The sequence below is a fragment of the Saccostrea echinata genome, unplaced genomic scaffold (genome assembly GCF_033153115.1).
Source record: "Saccostrea echinata isolate AGI-Se365-2 ecotype Australia unplaced genomic scaffold, CSIRO_AGI_Sech_v1 ptg000033l, whole genome shotgun sequence".
In the NCBI taxonomy this organism is placed as follows: domain Eukaryota; kingdom Metazoa; phylum Mollusca; class Bivalvia; order Ostreida; family Ostreidae; genus Saccostrea; species Saccostrea echinata.
The window spans coordinates 23,622,144-23,648,586 of record NW_026889782.1 but is presented as its reverse complement, the minus strand read 5'-3'; the positions used below and the strand labels follow the sequence as shown (position 1 = coordinate 23,648,586).

Sequence of the window (26,443 nt, the reverse complement as noted above, 5' to 3'; positions counted from 1 at the left end):
GATTCGTGGACACCCTAAGTTTCCGCACTGAAACTTGATGAAACTTGGAAGTTTCAGTACTGAAACTTCGCGGAAACTATTACATGTAGTAAGCTTAAGTTTCCGCAAAGTTTCAGTGGTGTTTCAGACATGCGGAAACTGTTTTTTTTTTTCATCCAGTGATGAAGATTTTGGACGATATACACTGTACGATATCATAATCGTTTAAAAAATAAATATATAGTTTTAAAGATTTGTGAAAAGGCGAGCAAAATACCTTTAGTGCGATAAATATGGAGAAAATTTAAATCTCAAAACTTTTAAATCTCAAAAATTTTCATATTCCAGCCAACATGAAAGGATACACTATGTAAAAATATCCATATTTTGCAAAAAAAAAAATAAAAAAAAAATCTCACAAGGCCTATGAAATAGCATACTTACCTTAAAGAAGGCAACAGGGTTATTTTTCATACTTTTACACAATTTTTCGATATGAGTAAGTCTCTGCTCGGTTATTTTGAAAGTTTCTTTTAAAAGTTTGCATCAAAATATACCTGTTTTGGTTAACAAAAACATGGAGCACAGACGACTATTATATAATTTTAAAATACACTTGTATTTTAAAATATAAAATACATTCCTGTCTTTCCGAGAAACACATGAAATCCCTTTAGTCAAGTGTCATTTCACAAACATAATTGTAGCGTAGTGGTTAGAGTGTTAGTCTCAAAGCAAAATGGTAGTCAATGCAAGATTTTTAATGTTCGGGGTTCGACCCCACGAATACCACATTATTTTATTTTAATAATAGATCTAGAATAATTTTCGCCGAGAAAAGTTTCTTCAGAAAAGGTTTGTTTGTCATAATTTCATACTAATTTCGCAAAGTGAATATGATTTTAATATTTCTGCAGCTACAGGCATTCTGCACGCCTTGTTCACTCACCTCCTTTATATTAAATCAACATACTATTGTTACAATAGGCTCATAAATCAAGGCTGACAGGAGAAGCACTTTCCATTGGTCATGTTACAGAATCTATCTTGGCAGTTGGGAGAACAATTCTTGCACTTTTCACCGTATTGACCAGTTTCTAGAAGCCTACAATGTTTAAAGTTCGAACATCATGAGAAATAAAAAATGCATAAAAAAACACGAGCACTTGATCCCTACAACTGTGGGGGTTTTTTTTCGCCGTGATATGATGGAAATACATTTGTAGTTAAAAATAGTATTGTACCTCTGCGTTATCTTTAGTATTTGTATACAAGATGTGTTTGTGAAACACTATGCCCCCGATGGTAACACAACTCTGGAGTGGGACGTACACTACAGTGCAATAGTTATGGCCAATGTTAACGTTTTTCAAATGTAGGTCAAAGGTCAGAGTTGAGGTCACATGATCAAAAATGGAAAGGTCTTGTCATAATGAACACTCATGTCAAATATTAAAGCCTTACCTTTGACAGCGCAATAGTTATGGGCTAGGTTAAAGTTGACAACAGACAAACAGGCAGACAGGACAAAAACAATATACCCCCGGGATCTTTCAATCCAGGGGCATAAAAATATTGTTATACCAGACCATATAAAGAGTTTTCTGATCAATATGACATTTACCACTCATTAAAGAGGACTTATAAAGAACATTTGCAGATATTCATCTATACTTATAAATTAATAAATTTTGCAAATAAACTCCGAAACGGGTGCACCAGAGTTCTAACTTACTCCTCTAACAATACACTAGATACAAGCTGATGTCCGTAAACTATATTTAGATTTCACTCGCATAGTAAGTATCGTACATTAAATTAAAAGTCTACTTTCATTTTCTATAAACAGCCATGAAATAGCTAAAACGTGAGTACGGTGGCGTTTCCGGTTGGCGGATCTAAGTTACTGGCAATTTTTAATGAAACTGACAACAAGCAATTGTTTATTTATTACATAAAACGTCATCATTGAATTATTCAATCAAAACTCGATTTAAATGATATAAAAGAAAAAAGTTGTGATAACCGATTGAAAAGGGAAATGTGGAAAATATGTTCGTCATTCACCGATCTTTATATTGACGGAAGCTTCTAGAACATCATATAGCATCGAGCCCGATGTTAAGGGAAAAAAAAAACGAGGCGATGATAGCTACATAACCATAAAAAAAAGCTTTTGTGTAAATGGTCATAATTGAAATAATGGTAAATCACTGATAACACTATAAGTTGTGAATATAATGAAAGACTATGACATATACATGTATATAGTAGGTTTTCCTAATAAATTTATCGGTAAAATTTGTATATATTCCTTACTGAGAGCATCGTGGCAACGAACCCGAAGTACAATTTGTACTTCGTAATAAACTTGCTTATATGAAAAGAGAAAATTAATGAATAAGGTATTGTTCAAATACAATTAAAGATGTAAAATTTTGCGCTTTAATCAATGCACAATTTTCTGAATACAGTCTTTTATAGCTGCAATAATGTAGCCCTCTCCTTTTTTGAGGGGGGCAGAGAGAGAGAGGCCAGAAAATATCAGATCCAAAAAAAAAAAAAAAAAAAAAAAGGAGAGGGCTACATTGTTGCAGCGTAGTCTTTTGTATCAAATACTCAGCCTATTCATAGGGCGTTAAAAGCTAATTTTACACAGGTACTTGGTTCTTGGTTTATAAATATGTATGTACCTTATTGATAGGTAAAAAAGTAAAGTACATTTTTACATATCAATAAGGTACAAACATATTTATAAACCAAGACCCAAGTACCTGTGAATTTTTACACACACACACACACCCCACCCCCAATCAATTTATTAGTAAAATGTGCATATTCGTTGCTTTTATCCTTGACGGAAATGAAATAAGAGCATCTGAAGCACAATATCCATAACATAGTATAACAGGTTTCACAATAAACGTCAATTATAATGAAATTGCTATTTAAAAAAAATAAAAAATAAAACAAACACATAAAACGGGAGGTTGGGAGGGGGATAGGTAAATCTACTTCATGCGGGATTTTGAACAAAGTATTTGTTGCTGCTATAAGCCTGTAGGCTGTCAGTAGAGTTCTAACTACAATATATTTTCTGTCGGTAGTGGTATAAATTCAATTCCCCGCGCTTGCGCGGGATTTCATCTAGTGTAATTTAAAAAAAGAGGAAAAATTATAAAACAACGACAAATATCGAGTACTCTTCAAAACGATATCCTATCCCATTCTGCAGTTTTCCTTTCAATTTTTTCTGTCCGTATTTGAGCTTCTCATTAGTTATTGCATGTTTGCAATATCTTCAGCTTTTTTTCGTAATAAATATGATAACTTTATAAAATATAAAGGATATTTTATTGTTACATTGTTATGTTTTTTTCAGCATGTATCAAACATAAATGACAATCTGAATAAAAATATTGTCTGCAAAGTCTTTAAGTGAATCTATATCGTCGCTAAAACATTAATACGATAAAAACATCCTGTCTTTTCTCGGAAAGACAGGATGTGTTTGTGAAACACTGATGCCCTCGTATGGCAGCTTATGGCGAAGGTTAAAGTAAAGTTTCTCAAATGCAAGTCAAAATCCAGGCCAAAAGATGAAAAATGTTGGTACCCAAAGAAAGGTCTTGTCTCGAGAAATATAGATGTGAAATTTGAAAGCCCTAGCTGCAACTGTTCAAAAGTTATGGCGAAGGTTAAAGTTTTTTAAAAGTAAAACGTCAAGGTCAAGTTCTTAGTATCTCAAGGAAGGTCTTGCCACAAATATTACATATGTGAAGTATGAAAGCCCATGCACCAACCAATTCAAAATTTTGGCCAAGGTTAAAGTTTTTCAAAAGTATGTCAAACTTCAATGTCAAGGTCAAAGTGGTTGGTATCCAAAGGAAGGTGATGTCACAAGAATTACATATGTGAAGTATACAAACCCTACCATCAACCATTCAAAGGTTATGTCTAAGGGTAAAGGTTTTGAAACATAGGTCAAACTCCTAGGTCAAGGTCAAAGTGGTTGGTATCCAAAGGAAGGTCTTGTCACAAGGATTACATATGTGAAGTATGAAAGCCCTAGCTCCAACCGTTCAAAAGGTATGGCCAATGTTAAAGTTTTTCAAAAGTAGGTCAAACTCCTAGATCAAGGTCAAAGAGGTTGACCTCCAGAGGAAGGTCTTGTCATAAGGAATACACATGTGAAGTTTGAAACCCCAAGAGCAACAACTGTTCAGAAGTTATGGCCAAGATTATAGTTTTTCAAAAGTAGGTCAAACTCCGAGGTCAAGGTCAAACTTCTTGGTATCCGAAGGAAGGCCTTGCCACAAGGAATACACATGTGAAGTTTGAAACCCAAAGCACCAACTGTTCAGAAGTTATGGCCAAGGTTAAAGTCTCTTAAAAAATTTTTAAAGTGGGTCAAACGCCAAGGTCAAGGTCAAATATGATGGTACCCAAAGAAAGGTCTTGTCACAAGGAATACACTTGTGAAATATGAAAGTCGTAGTTCCAACCAATCAAAAGTTATGGGCAAGGTTAAAGTTGACAACAGACAAACACACAGACAGGACAAAAACAATATACCCCCGGGATCTTTTGATCCAAAGGCATAAAAATAATGAAGTGCATCACCACAGCGTATAATACGCCCGTCAATAATGATCAATTATCATAATCATTTTAGAGTGCAAGGAAGAAAAACATGTCAATCTTTATACTATGATTTGAATGATTTTTTTCATTCTTAATGTTTACTGTGTATCTCCTGTGGTGTAGGTTTTAATTAGAACAATAATGCTTCACATACTTCTCCACTGCTTGTGTTAGAGTTTTACAAATGCCCATCTGCTGCTTTGTTTATTGTATTTTTTATGAATGATTAACAATGTTTCTGCCTAATAAAACATCAAAACTCATCATTTTGTTTATTCTTTAGACTATTTAATTGTCGTCTTAGTGAGATGTGACACTAACATTTCTTGGATCTGAAAATTAAATAAACAAAATATAAGACCATCTTTGAAAAAATATTTGCTTGCCCTCTCCCTTCTCAGGATAAAGAAATTGGGTCGGTAGGTAGGGCGAAAATTCTTTTTTATTAAAAAATACGTACGAATATGAATTTAAAATAGTTCATAATGGGATAACATTTCGATATGAATGAAAAAGAAAGTTTCCTGGAGGTTAAAAAAAGAGGGTGTTGCAGAAGCTCGTGATTATTCCCTAAATCGAGAAGGACATTTAAATACCCACGACGCATGAAGAGTTATCTTATAGATAATGCTACGTAGATGACTCTATTAATACGACGGGTATGTCCAGCTTGTTATAATAAAACATTTCACATTTTACGTTGATTTCATGCATATTTTTTTTTAATTATAGAACTGGCGACCTGTAAGTAAACTTTTTTTCGCATCTATGGTCACTGTCGCCATATTGCACGAGAAAAGTTAGAAAGATAAAAAGGGCAATAAATTGCACATCGCACATCATTTTGAAAGATGTATTGGAGACAGCGTGCGTTAATATTTTCCAATATATAAGAATGTGTCCATAATCACGCTGTTGATGCAATATCCAAGAAATTCCATTGAGTCTTTTCAATTTAGTTGTTTCAAGTCAAATCTGAGCCACTAATTAAAAGAACAACTAGTATTAATTGTAACGGGGACCGTTACAGATGTTCCCCAAACGCCCCCCAACTCCCTTTTGGTGTCTTATTTCCTGTAAGCTTCATTAAATAAGGCAATTAAATATATTGGTCATTTAACGCGCGCGCACGTGCATGCATGTGCAGGTTGTTAACATCATTCCGTCTGTACTATAAATGCATCTTTATATTCTCAGTATCAAAACATTTCATCAAAAAATATATAAGTTCCGGCTATATCAAGTATATTGGTCATCTTAGCATTGCGCGCACGCGCACCTGTATGCATGTTCATAATGACCATGCCATTTTGTCTACACTTATGATATGTCTGTTTATTCTTAGTATCAAAGCTTTTCATAAAAAAATGTAAAAGTTACGGCTATATTAAGTATATTGGTCATTAAACACATTGCACGCGCGCGCATGTGCATGCATGTGCATGATGGCCACATCATCTTGTCTACACTTTTAATATTTCTGTATATTTTTAATATCAAAGCTTTTCATCAAAAAATATAAAAAGTACGGCTATATTAAGTAAATTGGTCATTTAACACATTGCACGCGCGCGCACGTGCATGCATATGCATGTATGTGCATGATGATCATGTCGCCTTGTCTACACTTTAAATACATACAAATATTTTGAGTATCAAAGCATTTCATCAAAAAGTTTCAAAGTTACAACTATATCAAGTAAATTGGTCATTTTACGCTTTGCGCGTGCGCGCACGTGCATGCATGTGCATGTTGACCATGTCATCTTGTTCATACTTTTAATATATCCTTATATTCTGAGTATCAAAGCATTTCATCAAAAAATATAAAAGTTACAGCTATTTCAAGTATATTGGTCATTTTACGCATTGCACGCGCACGCACGTGCATGCGCGTGCGCGCAAAATGACCTTCGTTCCGCAAATCTACATAACATGCCTAGTAACCCTAAAAAGGTTTCACCTCAATCGGATGTGTAGTTTCGGAGATCACTCACGGACAAAAAAGTACCCAGGAAGAAAAATAATAATAATAATAATAATAAGAAACAGAGTAAAAACAATATGTTCCCAAACTTCGTTTGGGGAACATAATAATGAAACGAAATGTGTATGAAAAAATTAAATTATTTAAAATAATAGTAGTTTATTTTTTAAGATATTACCGATAAATAATAACATCAAATATATATGTCTTATTAGTTTTAGATCACAATATCAAGGAAAACAATTTAATTATGCATGCAAGAAATATATGGAGATAACGAACAGTATTCAAGCTCAAAAGTCCATTAAACAATACAAAATAGGAGCAGAGCAAACACGGACCTCTAAACATCAGAGTTGGGATCAGGTGCCATGGAGGAGTGAGCATCCCCTGCCGACCGGTCACACCCGCCGTGTGCTCCTTGTCATGATCAGGAAATAACGGAAAAATCCGTCGACAATTCAGTGTGTAAAATATTACCAATTAACTTTCTGGCATTCTCTCTCTCTCTCTCAGTGAGATGTTACCTTGTGCTTCCATTATATAAGAAAAAAAAATATGTACACACACACACACACACACACACACACACACACATATATATATATATATATATATATATATATATATATATATATATATATACCAGCCATTCCAGGATTAGAACCCATTCTCAGGTAAAAAGAATCCTTGTATAGAGTCCAAACACTTTACCACTACACCAGCTCCGACAATGACGAATCGTGTGCTATTTTATGTGCACATTTTGCATTTCGGGTGGGTAATAATTTTTATTCGATTTTCGTGATTTTCAAAAATATGCCTCCTTGAAACAAAAATCGGAAATGGTAGTTTTGGAGGAAAATCCTGTCTCTTTATGTGTATATCAAACTCATTCTGTTTCAAGGAGGCAATTTTTCAGAATAATGGGGATTCCCTATTTGAAAACAGAAAACTTGACTTATTTTGCTAAGTGACTAATTTACACTTCATTTAATGGCAAATCTTGAGTCGATATGCAATTTTTAAATATTGTTCTACATTGTGCTGTATATACCGTTGTATCTGAAAAAATTTAAGACTGTTTTCTGTTAATTACAATTTTTTCTTTTAAACTGCTACAACTTTAGGGAAAATAACAAAAGAACTGCAACACCCTCTTTAGTCGGGGCGTTTTTAGTCAGTTGGTCGAGAGAGGGCAAACAATTTTTTTGAAGATGGCCTAACATATCCAATTAGTTTTAATTAATTTACACCAAATGTATTTTGAAAGTAAAGAGTAGCCAACAAGTACTATTTAATCTGACAAAAACTATCAATTGCAATTAAGAGGCGTATAGATTTGTCTGCTTTATTCCAGAGACATAAAGATAACACCTGCCTGATCAGAGGTGCTCTTCAGAAATCCCTTTACACTAAACTAGTTAATTAGGCTCTAATTCTACATGCAATTTTCTGTAATCGAAATTCTTGACCATTGCTTGAAGATTTTACCCATGGGAGAAGTGAAATTTCCCTTATTATTGACTTAAAAAACAATATGAAAAAACGTATGTTTTTTTTTCTTCTTTTAACATTTTTAATACTCTTACATATGATTGTAATTCAAAAAAAAAATTTCCTTAATTAAAGGACACAACGTCTACCAAATAAGCACTTATTGACCAAGTTTGATGATTTTAGGTGTACGTTATAGTTTTTTTAATCATGAGCCGGAAGGGTTTTTCCGTATTTGGCCATAGAATCTTATAAAAGATCACAGCGACCTCCTTTCAATGTGCGACACACCTTCTACCCAAGATGTATCGGCTGCGAAAGATTGATAATTCTTGGTCTTATAGTATAAAAGTTATAAGTCGGATACGAAAACGCGAACAGGTCGACAGACGAACATGAACGCCATAACGTAATACGTCTTGTTTTGAGACGGGCGTTGAACAGTTCGGAGCAAAATCCAGAACCATAATTTTCTGAGGTAAATTCATAATCAGCATATTGAAATTAAAATCCGAGGAAAAGGCGGAATTGCAGTAATACTACTTGTTGTAAACAGTTTTGCAGAGATGCATTTTCTTCAAATAATGTTCGCCCTGCAATTTTGTTTGTCTTGGAAAATATCAATTGCACGATTAAAGTAAAACACACATAGGCTCAATTTATGAACTCACCATGAACCTCCAGCTCACAGATCTCTACAAAGGCTGAAGTACTATAATAAGCTGGGTATTTTTTTTCCAGGATCTCTTGCGTTGTAGAACATCTTCCTCTGTCGACAAATTCAATGGTCACGTTGGGTGGGGGAGAATTCGTATCATTTTGGATCTCGTGAAAACAGTTCTCTGTTCGTGTCGGTCCCTATATAGAGATAGAACCCAGCAAATCGCCCTCTGTGTGTTGTATCTGCAAGAAGTACGTAAACATGCACTTATTTATGGACTACATTGTATAAGTCGATAAAAAATATTACATATTGCTTGACAACATGCTACATCTTAAGAAACCAAATAGTATTATTTTCATTTAAAAGTTAAACAGTTTGATCCAACGAATTGTTTTATTGCTTTTTCCACACAGTTTTAGCATACTAAAATATTTTTTTTTCTTAATTTTGAGATAGTATTATTACCCCAATTAGCTGGCGGCTGAACTGGCACATTGTCCGTCCTATAGAAGATAGAAATATGATGTACAAGAAGTTCTTTTCCGAGATCCACGTACCACCAAGCAACGTGTTTCTCGTTGTCCGAAATCGCACATGTACCGGAACTGTAGAAAGTTCTCTGCTTTATTTGCGCCCCAGGATTGAGTTGTGTAGAGAACATCTATGCAAATTTATGGAGAGCAATATTTTCTAAAACATAACAGACTTTTGTTGTTGGTATTAAGCAAATTTCAAAACGTAAACAAAGCATCACCAGATCATCAGAAAAAGTTCCCTAAAAGATCGTGTTAAATCTTAGCTTATTCGTTGCTGACAGGGGCACTTAGAAATGCACAAAACAAATGACAGTCAGGAAAATACAGCGCAGTCGCAGACAATTCGAAAAGTTGGCAGTGGATGAAATTCCTTCATCAAAGAGCCAGGTACGTTAGTAGTGAAAATCGGCCCTTCTTTGAAAATTTAAAATAATTATAAAGAAATGAGTTGAAGATGTACACTTTATGAATATATCAACAATTTTTATCTAACTTTTGTAGTTTAGTTGCAATAGCCCTCTAAAAATGGAATGTATTTGATTGCATTTAACCGCTTTGAGCACTATGACGTCATTATTGCTGTCAATTTAGAACATTTAAATAACAACTTAATTTAATGTATCAATGTATGATATACGTAAAAAATCTTACATTAAAATGTTTACATTGCATAGTTTATTTACTTCAAAGAAAATATTGCTCAAAAAAGAATGTTTTAAAGAATAAATGACCTCCATAGTATCGATATACCTGAATATTATAACTGCAGTCAAAATTGCTTGCATAATGTGCAGTCTGTTTTTCTCCACAAATAAATTTATTTTTTCAGGAATGTTTAAAAAAAAAATAGATAGAGAATGCAAAAAGATCCTTGAAATGAAGCTTTTATTAACAAACAAGAATGGTAAACGAGGAAATATAACTTACTTTAGTATTAATTTTGACCTATTTGCACTAAGGTTCAAATTATATTTTTTTAAATACCGAAAATCGCCCATTTTGAGATTAATCAATGCAATTTTGAAACAGTATTAAATTATTCATGCAAAAGAGATCAATGGGCAGCAAAATAATAAGGAATTATATCACCAGGATGTAATAATAACTCAGGCTCGAAGTATTGGGGGGGGGGGGGCTGTCCCTTTTTTTTTAACATTACATTCTCTATCGAAAATGTCCATTGAAGGGCTAGTAGCTTCCTTCCCCCACTTTTTGTTGCAGGGTTATGTGGTGATGTATGAAAAAAAATGATGTGGAAAAAGTTGAGAAGTTGGACCTCCCTCCCACGAAATGGGATTTTCAAGTTCGACCCCCCCCCCCCCCCAACGCCTCCGCATTTCAAAACCGATACTACGTGCCTGCAACTTAAGAAATATCTAGTAAAATTCATTGACTTCAGAATCCTGAAATTCTGAGTTACTCCAAGGTTTTGTTTAAAGTAAAAATATATCCTATTGCGCTGAGAAAGGGAGGAAGAGGGGGGGGGGGTGAAAGTAAGCTACTGGTATATCAAAGAACAAAAAAAAATCAAAGTTGACCCTAAGGTTCCTTGTGAACTGAACGTCAAAGTTAACTTTTTATTTGTCAAAATTCATACATATAGTACAGACTGGATCTAAATTACATATCTTTGAGTCAGAGTCAGGCTCTAGGTGACATGCCTTCATCATTTTCACCAGCCTTTTCTTTAAGTTTACGATGACCTTGCAAATTGATCTTTGAATTTGGAGCACAGACAAAGGTGTCAACTAACAAAGAATAAATTAAAATCATTTTCCTAATTTACCAACAGGGAACTTGCAAAGCCATACAAAACAGCTGATGTAAATTCAAATAATAGTAGTGATAAAATTTAATTTAATTTGTCTAATGGGGAATTCAGACAATACTTTTCTTCCAAAACTTTGTGAAATTTATGATGAATTGCTTTGTCAAATGAGCTAAAAAATATTTCGATTATTCCCAGTAATTTTAACAATCATTAATTATGTCTCTGACGCCGTTTTTACCATATCAACACATAACTTTATGATTGGACGTTGTTCTATTTTCATGGGCATTACTTGTGATTTTTCTGAACATATCCATCATCCCTCCAATAATCGATATTAAAAATATCAGAAAATGAAGATGGTCGACTCATCTCATAAATGACATATTTAATTTTTATTAAGCTTTGACTTGGTTTATAATAAGATAGGTATATTTTTTCAACCCTTCATAAAAAGGTTGTAACATTTCAACCCTTGGCCATACGCACTTATCTGCGACCTTAAAGATGTCTATTTTTTTTTTTTTTTTTTTTTGTTTTTTGTTTTGTTTTGTTTTTTTTTTTGATTTTTTTTTTTTTTTACAAAAAAGTTATTACGTTGGATTGTCTTAAGTTGGATGCAAAGTACAGCGATAAGGTTACCAGTGTCTCGAAACGCAGGGTTTTTCAAAATGACTGTAAGCATAAGGTCAAACAAACATGACTTTTAATAACGCATCAACCAGCGTCATGTTGAATTCATTCCTCTCGTTGTTTCAGCTTTAGAACCTGACTGTTGATCATTTGGGGACAAACAACAACAAGAAATTAAGATCTGAAAATAATTCTCCTGAGTCTTTATATTGTAACGCTAAAATGTTCAATACCCAAAAGACAATACTAGTATCTTCCTGGAACGTATGTCACCTGAGTTGGTGAAGGGGGATTTCAGAGGCAAGGGTCGGGGGGGGGGGGGTTTACCTTGAAACCCCTGGCCAAGTAGTTCAATTTCCCGATTTTCGAGATTTTAAGTATGATATATAAGCTTATAAAAAGCCTAAGTGCGACCCTCCCCCTACACAAACACATGCAACTTATTTTTATACCTCATTATAATTATTCTATACAACGCGTTATCTGATTGGTTCTAAATTGTCCCCTAACGGGCCATAAAACTTCATATTTCCCTGTCATCGTCATGCTTTTCATCATATTTAACCTCCTAGGAAAACCAAGTGTATTTTCTCACAATACTTATAAATCGTTCGTTGACGAAACTCCCGAAAACAGCAGACATCACAAAATTTAAAATAGTAGCATTGAATGCAATGACAAAATTGGCGATCTTCTTCAATAAGAATACTTCTATTAAAAAAAAAAAAAAAAAAAAAAAAGCAAAGAAATCTTAATGCGAAGTGTCCAAGGGACTTCGGTTAAGTGTTCCAGTAACTTTTTGAAATTTTGTGTTTATTTTAAAAGACCTTGCTTGTTTCGGTATATTAAGAATCTATTGCATGAATGTTAAGGAAACATGAAGATTTATTCAACCAAAAAAATTCGTCTAATTTTTCTTCGCTGAATAAATCTTCATATTTTCCTCATGCAATAATTGTATAGTATCAAATTGTATACATGTATATCTCATAGGAAGATTTTTTTAATTATTAATATTATTTGATTTAGTAAGAATCAATGAATTTTTTGGAGAGTTTTTCCTGTCACAAAAGGGAGGGTGTAAAATAAATGACTTAGAAAAAAATTATAGATATATAAAACAAATTTTAAAGAAATATTTTCAGTATCTTAGAATTTCACAAAAATATATGAAGCTGTCCCATTCATAAGTTTTTATTATAATGAGAATCATGTTAGTCGAATATTATTTTATTAATATTCTCATCTTAACTTCTCTGAAGGAAAACGTAATAGTTATATGTAATTTCCCCCATTCTTCTTTCTCCCCCTTGAATTTAACGGCATTGCTTCAGTTTTCAGGGACATAAATAACATATATACTTATGCTTCTACTGTTCTCAATTATCATTTCAATTATTTCTTAGAAGACAAAAAAAAAAGAAAAAAAAAGTGGTGTATGTTGGTTTTTTTTTTTTTGTTTCTAGTTGATGGTATATAAATTTAATTCATTGAAAGATTATCATACTTTAAATATACTAAGTATAAGTATGTACTAATTAAGCTTTTGGAGAAAGGGTGTAAGTGCTATAATATTAAAATAATTCATCTGTGCATTGAAACATCTAAACTTTCGAGCATTTTTACAGATAATAAAAAGTCGTTAATTTGAGATTTTTTTAATAACTAAAATGAATCATCTGAGTACAGTTTTCTCTTACTATGAGAAATTCTCAATTATTTTTTATCAAAATGTTTGATAAAACAATGTATTGTTTGCAGTAAAATATCGAACGAAAGACTGAAATGTGAAAAAATTTTGGCGCGTCACTGTACGTTGTCAATGTAAACAACGAGGACGTCTATATTTAGAGTTCGATGTACAACCTAGAGACGTTAGGTTTTTGCCCTAAAATTAACATAAGATGCCTTTTTATAAACTTAACAACCCAAAAACATCTCAGTTAAACCTTTTTACTACAGACCTTCAGAAATTTAGACGTTTTATGTGTACATTTGCCTGTGTTTTGCTTGTTCCCGAATTGTTGCCTGGAATGAAAACGAAAGTTAAAAAGGTGGTCGCGGATACGAATTTTTTTACAACTGAGTTATTAAAATAATGCATTTTATCATTTAGATTTCTATAAAATAATGATGTGTTCAATTGTTATTTATTTTCTACGAATATAATCAAATTACCAAGCTAATATTCCATTCCCCTCACGTCAAGATCCGTATAGCAGACGACTGATAATATCAGAATTTGTAAAAATTCAATGTGGCCACAGCCCACGGCCAGAACGAAACCTGTATAAATCAATCCCTTTTATGTTATTGTATTTCTGGTTAAAATATCTTCGTGGCCGATGCTTGTGGCCACATCGAATTTTCCCAAAAACCGGGTGAAAAGTGAAGAAAATTGCTTGTTTTCCGGAAACGGCATAGGTTTGGATATTACATAGCAGCATATGAAGCTTGGATCCGCCCAAACATTTACATATACAAGGACTTAGGATCATAAACTTTATAAATATACATGGTTAGTGAGGATACGCAAACTTTATTTTTTATGCATTTTGCAGGGCCTGTTGACATTAGCTAACGTACCTAGCTCTTTAGATCACTTTCAACTTTCAGTAGAGTATTTTCTGGATGGGATTTCAAACTTGTTTTTCTGTTTCTCACTAAATCTCTAATTATGTTGCACACAATTTCTAAATAAAAGTTAAAGTCTTACATAGGTATGATAGAGGAATTGTTTTAAAAAATCTATTCAAAAACAGAAAGGCTTTTTGATGAAATGTACATACACACATTAAAATCAGAAGTCTACCGATGTACTATTAGGGAGGCGACCAATACCTGACCAGGTCCATATCGTCAATTGTAGACCTCATCAAAAGTCAATCATTTTGATCCAACGAATTGTTTTATTGCTTTTTCCACACAGTTTTAGCATACTAAAATATTTTTTTTTCTTAATTTTGAGATAGTATTATTACCCCAATTAGCTGGCGGCTGAACTGGCACATTGTCCGTCCTATAGAAGATAGAAATATGATGTACAAGAAGTTCTTTTCCGAGATCCACGTACCACCAAGCAACGTGTTTCTCGTTGTCCGAAATCGCACATGTACCGGAACTGTAGAAAGTTCTCTGCTTTATTTGCGCCCCAGGATTGAGTTGTGTAGAGAACATCTATGCAAATTTATGGAGAGCAATATTTTCTAAAACATAACAGACTTTTGTTGTTGGTATTAAGCAAATTTCAAAACGTAAACAAAGCATCACCAGATCATCAGAAAAAGTTCCCTAAAAGATCGTGTTAAATCTTAGCTTATTCGTTGCTGACAGGGGCACTTAGAAATGCACAAAACAAATGACAGTCAGGAAAATACAGCGCAGTCGCAGACAATTCGAAAAGTTGGCAGTGGATGAAATTCCTTCATCAAAGAGCCAGGTACGTTAGTAGTGAAAATCGGCCCTTCTTTGAAAATTTAAAATAATTATAAAGAAATGAGTTGAAGATGTACACTTTATGAATATATCAACAATTTTTATCTAACTTTTGTAGTTTAGTTGCAATAGCCCTCTAAAAATGGAATGTATTTGATTGCATTTAACCGCTTTGAGCACTATGACGTCATTATTGCTGTCAATTTAGAACATTTAAATAACAACTTAATTTAATGTATCAATGTATGATATACGTAAAAAATCTTACATTAAAATGTTTACATTGCATAGTTTATTTACTTCAAAGAAAATATTGCTCAAAAAAGAATGTTTTAAAGAATAAATGACCTCCATAGTATCGATATACCTGAATATTATAACTGCAGTCAAAATTGCTTGCATAATGTGCAGTCTGTTTTTCTCCACAAATAAATTTATTTTTTCAGGAATGTTTAAAAAAAAAATAGATAGAGAATGCAAAAAGATCCTTGAAATGAAGCTTTTATTAACAAACAAGAATGGTAAACGAGGAAATATAACTTACTTTAGTATTAATTTTGACCTATTTGCACTAAGGTTCAAATTATATTTTTTTAAATACCGAAAATCGCCCATTTTGAGATTAATCAATGCAATTTTGAAACAGTATTAAATTATTCATGCAAAAGAGATCAATGGGCAGCAAAATAATAAGGAATTATATCACCAGGATGTAATAATAACTCAGGCTCGAAGTATTGGGGGGGGGGGGCTGTCCCTTTTTTTTTAACATTACATTCTCTATCGAAAATGTCCATTGAAGGGCTAGTAGCTTCCTTCCCCCACTTTTTGTTGCAGGGTTATGTGGTGATGTATGAAAAAAAATGATGTGGAAAAAGTTGAGAAGTTGGACCTCCCTCCCACGAAATGGGATTTTCAAGTTCGACCCCCCCCCCCCCAACGCCTCCGCATTTCAAAACCGATACTACGTGCCTGCAACTTAAGAAATATCTAGTAAAATTCATTGACTTCAGAATCCTGAAATTCTGAGTTACTCCAAGGTTTTGTTTAAAGTAAAAATATATCCTATTGCGCTGAGAAAGGGAGGAAGAGGGGGGGGGGTGAAAGTAAGCTACTGGTATATCAAAGAACAAAAAAAAATCAAAGTTGACCCTAAGGTTCCTTGTGAACTGAACGTCAAAGTTAACTTTTTATTTGTCAAAATTCATACATATAGTACAGACTGGATCTAAATTACATATCTTTGAGTCAGAGTCAGGCTCTAGGTGACATGCCTTCATCATTTTCACCAGCCTTTTCTTTAAGTTTACGATGACCTTGCAAATTGATCTTTGAATTTGGAGCACAGACAAAGGTGTCAACTAACAAAGAATAAATTAAAATCATTTTCCTAATTTACCAACAGGGAACTTGCAAAGCCATACAAAACAGCTGATGTAAATTCAAATAATAGTAGTGATAAAATTTAATTTAATTTGTCTAATGGGGAATTCAGACAATACTTTTCTTCCAAAACTTTGTGAAATTTATGATGAATTGCTTTGTCAAATGAGCTAAAAAATATTTCGATTATTCCCAGTAATTTTAACAATCATTAATTATGTCTCTGACGCCGTTTTTACCATATCAACACATAACTTTATGATTGGACGTTGTTCTATTTTCATGGGCATTACTTGTGATTTTTCTGAACATATCCATCATCCCTCCAATAATCGATATTAAAAATATCAGAAAATGAAGATGGTCGACTCATCTCATCAATGACATATTTAATTTTTATTAAGCTTTGACTTGGTTTATAATAAGATAGGTATATTTTTTCAACCCTTCATAAAAAGGTTGTAACATTTCAACCCTTGGCCATACGCACTTATCTGCGACCTTAAAGATGTCTATTTTTTTTTTTTTTTTTTTTTTTTTTTTTTTTTTGTTTTGTTTTTTTTTTTTTTGATTTTTTTTTTTTTACAAAAAAGTTATTACGTTGGATTGTCTTAAGTTGGATGCAAAGTACAGCGATAAGGTTACCAGTGTCTCGAAACGCAGGGTTTTTCAAAATGACTGTAAGCATAAGGTCAAACAAACATGACTTTTAATAACGCATCAACCAGCGTCATGTTGAATTCATTCCTCTCGTTGTTTCAGCTTTAGAACCTGACTGTTGATCATTTGGGGACAAACAACAACAAGAAATTAAGATCTGAAAATAATTCTCCTGAGTCTTTATATTGTAACGCTAAAATGTTCAATACCCAAAAGACAATACTAGTATCTTCCTGGAACGTATGTCACCTGAGTTGGTGAAGGGGGATTTCAGAGGCAAGGGTCGGGGGGGGGTTTACCTTGAAACCCCTGGCCAAGTAGTTCAATTTCCCGATTTTCGAGATTTTAAGTATGATATATAAGCTTATAAAAAGCCTAAGTGCGACCCTCCCCCTACACAAACACATGCAACTTATTTTTATACCTCATTATAATTATTCTATACAACGCGTTATCTGATTGGTTCTAAATTGTCCCGTAACGGGCCATAAAACTTCATATTTCCCTGTCATCGTCATGCTTTTCATCATATTTAACCTCCTAGGAAAACCAAGTGTATTTTCTCACAATACTTATAAATCGTTCGTTGACGAAACTCCCGAAAACAGCAGACATCACAAAATTTAAAATAGTAGCATTGAATGCAATGACAAAATTGGCGGTCTTCTTCAATAAGAATACTTCTATTAAAAAAAAAAAAAAAAAAAAAAAGCAAAGAAATCTTAATGCGAAGTGTCCAAGGGACTTCGGTTAAGTGTTCCAGTAACTTTTTGAAATTTTGTGTTTATTTTAAAAGACCTTGCTTGTTTCGGTATATTAAGAATCTATTGCATGAATGTTAAGGAAACATGAAGATTTATTCAACCAAAAAAATTCGTCTAATTTTTCTTCGCTGAATAAATCTTCATATTTTCCTCATGCAATAATTGTATAGTATCAAATTGTATACATGTATATCTCATAGGAAGATTTTTTTAATTATTAATATTATTTGATTTAGTAAGAATCAATGAATTTTTTGGAGAGTTTTTCCTGTCACAAAAGGGAGGGTGTAAAATAAATGACTTAGAAAAAAATTATAGATATATAAAACAAATTTTAAAGAAATATTTTCAGTATCTTAGAATTTCACAAAAATATATGAAGCTGTCCCATTCATAAGTTTTTATTATAATGAGAACCATGTTAGTCGAATATTATTTTATTAATATTCTCATCTTAACTTCTCTGAAGGAAAACGTAATAGTTATATGTAATTTCCCCCATTCTTCTTTCTCCCCCTTGAATTTAACGGCATTGCTTCAGTTTTCAGGGACATAAATAACATATATACTTATGCTTCTACTGTTCTCAATTATCATTTCAATTATTTCTTAGAAGACAAAAAAAAAAGAAAAAAAAAGTGGTGTATGTTGGTTTTTTTTTTTTTGTTTCTAGTTGATGGTATATAAATTTAATTCATTGAAAGATTATCATACTTTAAATATACTAAGTATAAGTATGTACTAATTAAGCTTTTGGAGAAAGGGTGTAAGTGCTATAATATTAAAATAATTCATCTGTGCATTGAAACATCTAAACTTTCGAGCATTTTTACAGATAATAAAAAGTCGTTAATTTGAGATTTTTTTAATAACTAAAATGAATCATCTGAGTACAGTTTTCTCTTACTATGAGAAATTCTCAATTATTTTTTATCAAAATGTTTGATAAAACAATGTATTGTTTGCAGTAAAATATCGAACGAAAGACTGAAATGTGAAAAAATTTTGGCGCGTCACTGTACGTTGTCAATGTAAACAACGAGGACGTCTATATTTAGAGTTCGATGTACAACCTAGAGACGTTAGGTTTTTGCCCTAAAATTAACATAAGATGCCTTTTTATAAACTTAACAACCCAAAAACATCTCAGTTAAACCTTTTTACTACAGACCTTCAGAAATTTAGACGTTTTATGTGTACATTTGCCTGTGTTTTGCTTGTTCCCGAATTGTTGCCTGGAATGAAAACGAAAGTTAAAAAGGTGGTCGCGGATACGAATTTTTTTACAACTGAGTTATTAAAATAATGCATTTTATCATTTAGATTTCTATAAAATAATGATGTGTTCAATTGTTATTTATTTTCTACGAATATAATCAAATTACCAAGCTAATATTCCATTCCCCTCACGTCAAGATCCGTATAGCAGACGACTGATAATATCAGAATTTGTAAAAATTCAATGTGGCCACAGCCCACGGCCAGAACGAAACCTGTATAAATCAATCCCTTTTATGTTATTGTATTTCTGGTTAAAATATCTTCGTGGCCGATGCTTGTGGCCACATCGAATTTTCCCAAAAACCGGGTGAAAAGTGAAGAAAATTGCTTGTTTTCCGGAAACGGCATAGGTTTGGATATTACATAGCAGCATATGAAGCTTGGATCCGCCCAAACATTTACATATACAAGGACTTAGGATCATAAACTTTATAAATATACATGGTTAGTGAGGATACGCAAACTTTATTTTTTATGCATTTTGCAGGGCCTGTTGACATTAGCTAACGTACCTAGCTCTTTAGATCACTTTCAACTTTCAGTAGAGTATTTTCTGGATGGGATTTCAAACTTGTTTTTCTGTTTCTCACTAAATCTCTAATTATGTTGCACACAATTTCTAAATAAAAGTTAAAGTCTTACATAGGTATGATAGAGGAATTGTTTTAAAAAATCTATTCAAAAACAGAAAGGCTTTTTGATGAAATGTACATACACACATTAAAATCAGAAGTCTACCGATGTACTATTAGGGAGGCGACCAATACCTGACCAGGTCCATATCGTCAATTGTAGACCTCATCAAAAGTCAATCATTGTATATAGCACACTAGAAGAAGAGGACTACCATATATAGAGCTTGCATTTAGCGTCAAGGTTCAATTAAATGACTTTCATTGATCAGTTTTGCTGTTGGGTTATACTCCTCATATACATTTTGAAGAAACTGCTGACCAGGTGAGCAATGTAGCCCATGTACCTCTAGTTTACACTTTTTTGTTTGAAGAACACGATATTTTTACACAGAAATCAAACAAATGAAATGGAATACACCGTATATTTAATGAATATTTTGACAAACACAATTTATCATTACACCTAATAACCAAATTAAAAGTGTTTTTTAAAAGACTTACCGTACGCCTTCAGTTGACAAAGAAAAAAAAAACATGTTGAAAAATCGTTATCGTTGTCTCATATTTTTTAAAAGTGTGTATAATGAGAAACACAGGACTGTTTTGTTTACGTTCCTGTGTAGGTAAACGTCACGGAAGAATTCACACAGCGATGAAATGTTACCATATTTAAATTAAGAATAGTCAAACACTAACAATTAAATTTACAAACAGAATTATAATTAAAACTTTTTTACTGAATTCGTTGATATCTCTTTGCTTGTAAACAATCTTAAAAGTACACATTTTGTTTAATTTGAATAAAACATATTAATCCAAAATACAATGACACAGTGTAGGTGATCTAGCTAACAAAATTCTTTTACTGTCAACTTCTTGTAAAAATTACTAGATATCTTTCTGAGCATTCATTTTAAATTTCGATAAAACGTTTCTGCCATTGCATGTTGGTACAAATGACAATGATGGAATTATTTCAATCTTTTACTCCCTGTATTGTTTCTTTGTCTCCGCATTAAAACCTCCCTAGTATACGGGGTCTATTCCTCCGTCTAAAACCTCCCTAGTATTACGGGGTCTATTCCTCCGTCTAAAACCTCCCTAGTATTACGGGGTCTATTCCTCCGTCTAAAACCTTCCTAGTATTACGGGGTCTATTCCTCCGTCTAAAACCTCCCTAGTATACGGGGTCTATTCCTCCGTCTAAAACCTCCCTAGTATTACGGGGTCTATTCCTTCGTCTAAAACCTCCCTAGTATTGCGGGGTTTATTCCTTCGTCTAATGCCAATTCTGGGCAAACCCTGAGCTTTCCTCGCATTGTTGAACCCAGATTTATAAAACGCCCAACAAGCCAACACGTGTTCAAATTTTTGTGTTTTGAAATGGAATTGACAAAGAATAGACATATAAATATCTAAATAAATATGAAAAATCTTTCAAATTAGTTTACTTTTGAAAATTGACTTAGAGGTAGTCGGCAGAACAATACAAGCGTTCGCAGTTCTTCCAGCTGCGTTTACCTTAAATGACATTCTTTAACAGATATTTTTTTTTTTGATTAGTTACAATGTTTGAAAATTTTAACTCTAAAATTGGATGCAGCCTTACTTTGTTTTGGATAATATTTGTATCCGTTATAGTGGAGTTCTGGTTTCTTCCCTTTCATTGTTTTTTTTTTAAATAACAGGAAGTGAAATTGTAGGTAACCAAGTGGTTAAGTCATTTAATAAACGGTCAGATTACCATTGCGTTAAGGTAGGACCGGAGCTGTACGCATCCAGTTTTAATACATCGACAATAAATGGTGACGCTTAAGTCCGATGGTCTCGCCAAAGTCCGATGATCTGCGCCAAACCCCGATGGTTTGACGTCGGTAGGGACGCCAAAGTCCGATGGTCACTCTAAAGTCCGATGACCCCTTTCCTATGATACACGTGCGCTAAAGTGCCATGGTCTGACATGTCAAAGTCCGATGCTTCGGAGAAACAATTAACGTTCATGACGTCACAATATTCCGACGTCAATCCTCGACGCCAAAGTCCGTAATTCTAGACCCATAATTTAGGATGAGTCATCGAATACAATTTGACTGATTTTACTTAATGTTTGCACTCACCTGAGTTATTACATTGTAGGATTAGTCCTTGCACACCACTTGGCTGATTAGGGTTAGTGATGGGTTGCACCTACCCAAGACATAAGGGTTAATCCTTGTACACTGTTCGATTGAATAGTTTTAGTCTCGCACCCCAAAAGAGGTTTAACTGATAAGGGTTAGTTTTTTCCCATCCAGGATAGGTTACAGACATTTCTACCGATTAGGGTCAGCCTCGCACACATCCAAGAGATTGGGTCAGCCTCGCACCCATCCGAAAGATTAAGGTTAGCCTCGCATTAATCGGAGAGATTAGGGTTAGCCTCGCGCCCACCAGAGAAGTAAGGGTTAGCCTCGCAACCACTAAGAAATTATGGCTAGTGGTACAATATATTTTTTGCTTTTTTAGTGAACCATATTACTTTGGCGTTTATTAAATACTCAAAATTCATTTAATTTATTTCAAACCGTTTAACCTTGGCGTGGCGCAGCATCGCAATTTGGCGCAGAAGTACTATGATGTCATAAACAATAATAATTTTTTCTGCGCCATCTGACTTCGGCGTGTGAACCATCGGGGTTTGGCGCAGACCATCGGACTTTGGCGTGACCATCGGGCTTTGGAGTCCCTTCGCACTTTGGAGTCTTACACATATATGTAAGAATGTATGCTCACAGACATTGCAATTACGTATTGGCGTAAAGGTAATTAGTGATTAATGATGAAGTCCCTTGAAGAATGAACTGCACAAAATCTCGTGATTTTTTTTCGATACACTTACATCAAGAACATTCACAGAAACTTGATGACAAAAGAAGAATAAGATGCATTTGTTTCCTTGCATTTCTCTGAACTGAGCTACTCCCTCCCCGAAGAAGACTTAGATGTAAGGCTGTTATTTCTAGTAGTGATTTGTAGCCAGTTCTTTATGGGATTAATTGCTCGTCCTCTTCGGCATACTGGGTCCTTCGGATGAGAACTTAAAAACCGTGGCCCCGTGTCTCGGTAGGCGTTGGCACGATAAAGAACCCTTACAGCTCAATGGCCCTGAGCGCCGAGTAAAGGACTAAATTTGAAGCCTTTCACCTGTATATGGTAACGTGTCTATATGAGTGAAAAATTCTCGAATGGGACGTAAAACAGCATACAATCAATCAATCAGTTAATCAGTCTCCGGCATGCTAAAAGTGAGTGGTTGTGCAATATGTTTACAAATGTAAGTGTTCTACCTTGAAGAATGCAATCTGAGGTTTATATCCATAACATATAATTGACAATTACAGGATTAACTAAGGTTAACAACTCTCGACTAGATCATCGCATGTAAACCAAAAGTAACCCTTCGACACATTTCCCTCAGAGTCTAGAGAGGTGGTCAAGTATAACTCAGAGCGTTTACATTTTCCCAGCGGGACATCCAATATCCCAACATAATGTTAATCATCAACCCCGGCCTCTATTTCAGTAAAACTTTCGTTCTGAAACACACTGTAAATATTAATTTTCGGTTTTGGGTGACTTTTTGCTAGCGAGTTGCTCTTTCTACAGTCAAATCTGAAATATGAATTTTAAGTATACATTTACTGTATATCAAAATGTTTAACAAATTTTCAAAAGAGGTTAATGCGCGTTACTCATTTTGTTAGCAGAGAGGTCTGTGTTTTATACATTGTATGTCAAAGAAATATATTTCCCTTCAGTACTTAATTAGCGATTTAAATTATAATGTAAATCATATAACTTGGATTTCAATGTACTCACCGTCGATTTAAAAAAGTTGTAATACAAATAATGTTAACAAGGAGTGTAACACTAAGAGAAGCTATCAGAACGTACACAGTCTCCTTACTAAAAGTTGGACCATCAACTAAACAGAAAAAAACATTGGTTACAGAGAATTTTGTAAATTTAAACCATCTGAGCATTAAATTATAACTGAAATTTCAAAAGTATTATAAAACCAAAAATTGTGCGAAGTGCTCACAGACAAGTGCTTGTAACATTGAGTGTGAAGTCCAAACATTTTTAACAAAACCGGAGTCACGTTTAATTTAACGTTCCATATCATGTTTTGTTCCTGTGCTTACCTAAGTCACATTTCCCCCCTCTGTATTCAGGCTGGCATCCCCCTGAACACTCCCCTGTATATCTGTTACACTGACCCGGCGTCCAACAGGTGTCGCTGCATGTATTGATACAATGAAATCCGTAGTATCCAGGCGGACAAGCTGAAAGTAATAACAGCTAACCTCATCCTACAGTTTAGACAGAAACAAACACAGTAGATGTCACTCATCTCTTTTAGTTTTATTTCTCTCAATCCGTTTTTCTTCATATACAGTTTAACTACCTTAAGGACGAACAATTTTTGATTCTTTGTAAACTTAATTCTTTACATTCAGTAAGTGTATCCTAATTCCTTATATGCAATACGTTTATCTCATCATGTGATATATTTACAGGGAATGAAAATCACATCGAAATAAGCATGAATTCCTTAGAAGCCTGTTCGCTGTAACCAAGTTTACTTATTATCATTTTAGAATTAATGTATTCAAAAGTTTTTAACAATCATTTCTTACCTATAATACAAAAATAATATTAACATGAATTCAAATTTAATAACAGTTGAATATTAAAGTATTTTTGGGTTGATTGATTATTTATTTGAAAATTCTCATAACTAAATTATTTTTCTACGATCATAACTAAAAAAAAGAGTGAAAGAGAAATTCGTAGTAGTACAGTCCCTGAAACGTTCTACTTTCCCATTTTCCGTTCGCTCACCGTTCGTTCAGCGTGCGTTCACCGTTCGATCACAGTTCTGCGTTCACCGTGCTCTCGCGTTCACCGTTCACAAAGCGTTCAGCGTTCGCTCTCCGTTCGTTCACTTTGCGTTCACCTTGCGTTCAGCGTTCACTTATCGTTCAGTCTTCAGTGTCATTCGGAACTCCGAAGTGAAAGGACTTATCTTTTTGTATCTAAGGATTTACGGGTTTTTTAATTTAATGATTAACTTATCGTGTTTAAAGAATCGTTATCTCATTGGAAAAAATATTCACAATATTTTAACATTATTTTTTTTTATTACTCTAACTTTGCTGTAAGGTTATTTATTAATCTACTCTGGGAAATAAATGTTGTTATAAGTATGTACCTACATGTATGTAGAACGATGCTGAAAAATTTAATTGAAATACGGGCGATATCTTGATACTTCAAGCACTGCAACATTTTGTTGTTATGTTACAGACGACAAATCGTTAATGGAGAGATAATTATCCAAGTTAATTAAGTTACAAACTGCAGCAAAATTACGAAAATATTTATTTCTAACACTGCAGCAAAATTACGAAAATATTTATTTCTATTTAAACTCATTTTTTTCAATTACTACAGAAATACATGATAGAACTAGTTCTGAGGATTATATATAGTACTGCGGATATCTTGTTAATTAAATATCTTTGGAGCGAATTAAATTGATAGTGTGGTTATAAAAATATTTATTTTCAATATAAAACACTACAGATTTTCTTTACTATAATAATAAAAAGTCTATAGTTATAGAGAAAATAAATTCTTCCTTCACTGTAACTTTACATGTATATGTTTTCCATTTGATATGATTAAGAGCCCCCCCCCCCAATATTTTTTTCTCCTAAATCAGTTACTTAGTCAGTATTTTCAGTATATTTTATAAACATTCAAAAAGGAGTTAATGTGTTTTGTACAAAAAAAAAAAATTCAGTCTCAAAAAAACAAACATGCATCTAAAAAAGTCATTAAACAATAGTAGTTCAAAATATACACGTGTCGGCGGTGGTATTTTAAATTGGCAGAGAGTATGTTTCAAATTGAAGTGTTAATGCCCAATGTATTTTAATTATTTATTTATATAAAAATGTTTGAATCAAATCTAGAAATGATTAAAAAAAATTATTTAAAACTTGTTGGAGATACTAGCACTTCGTCTTCGGTGTGACGAGACTTTCGCACCTGCACAGTGTCGAATAATTTTGATTGACAGGACAAGCACGTGGACTTCGTGTGAACTTAAGCAGGAAAAAAACAAATAAAAAAATAAACGAGTATTACTGTCAAACAAATGGATTTGTTGATATATAAAAAAAGTTTCTTTCATTGCCATATATATAGAAAAAAACGAAGAATTTTTGTTTGATATCGGTAGAAACATTTGGTGAAGCCTGAAAAGGGGGGCTAAAACGGAATCTCTCTCTCTCTCTCTCTCTCTCTCATTTGTCTTGTTGATAAAAACTATGACAGCATATTGCTTAAATATCAAGTTCTGAAAGTTTAATCTATAACAAAAATATGAATATGTATGCCTATTTGTATAATCTTGTCCGAGTTTAATAACGGGGAAATGTCTACAGGAACATGTACATTTAGAAGTTTGCTTAATAAATCATCATAAAAAATAGAAATGACACATAAAATATTATTGCAGTAAAAA

At 33.4% G+C, this 26,443-nt stretch overlaps 1 long non-coding RNA gene across 1 annotated transcript in view; it reads left to right on the top strand.

Moving 5' to 3' along the window:
- Positions 1–2,015: 2,015 nt before the first annotated feature.
- The window catches only part of LOC133199056 (uncharacterized), a 536,473-nt gene continuing 512,045 nt past the window's right edge, over positions 2,016–26,443 (top strand). The window contains exon 1 of the long non-coding RNA XR_009722736.1: positions 2,016–2,033. This is a non-coding gene — a long non-coding RNA (uncharacterized LOC133199056). The remainder of the gene's footprint in view (positions 2,034–26,443) is intronic.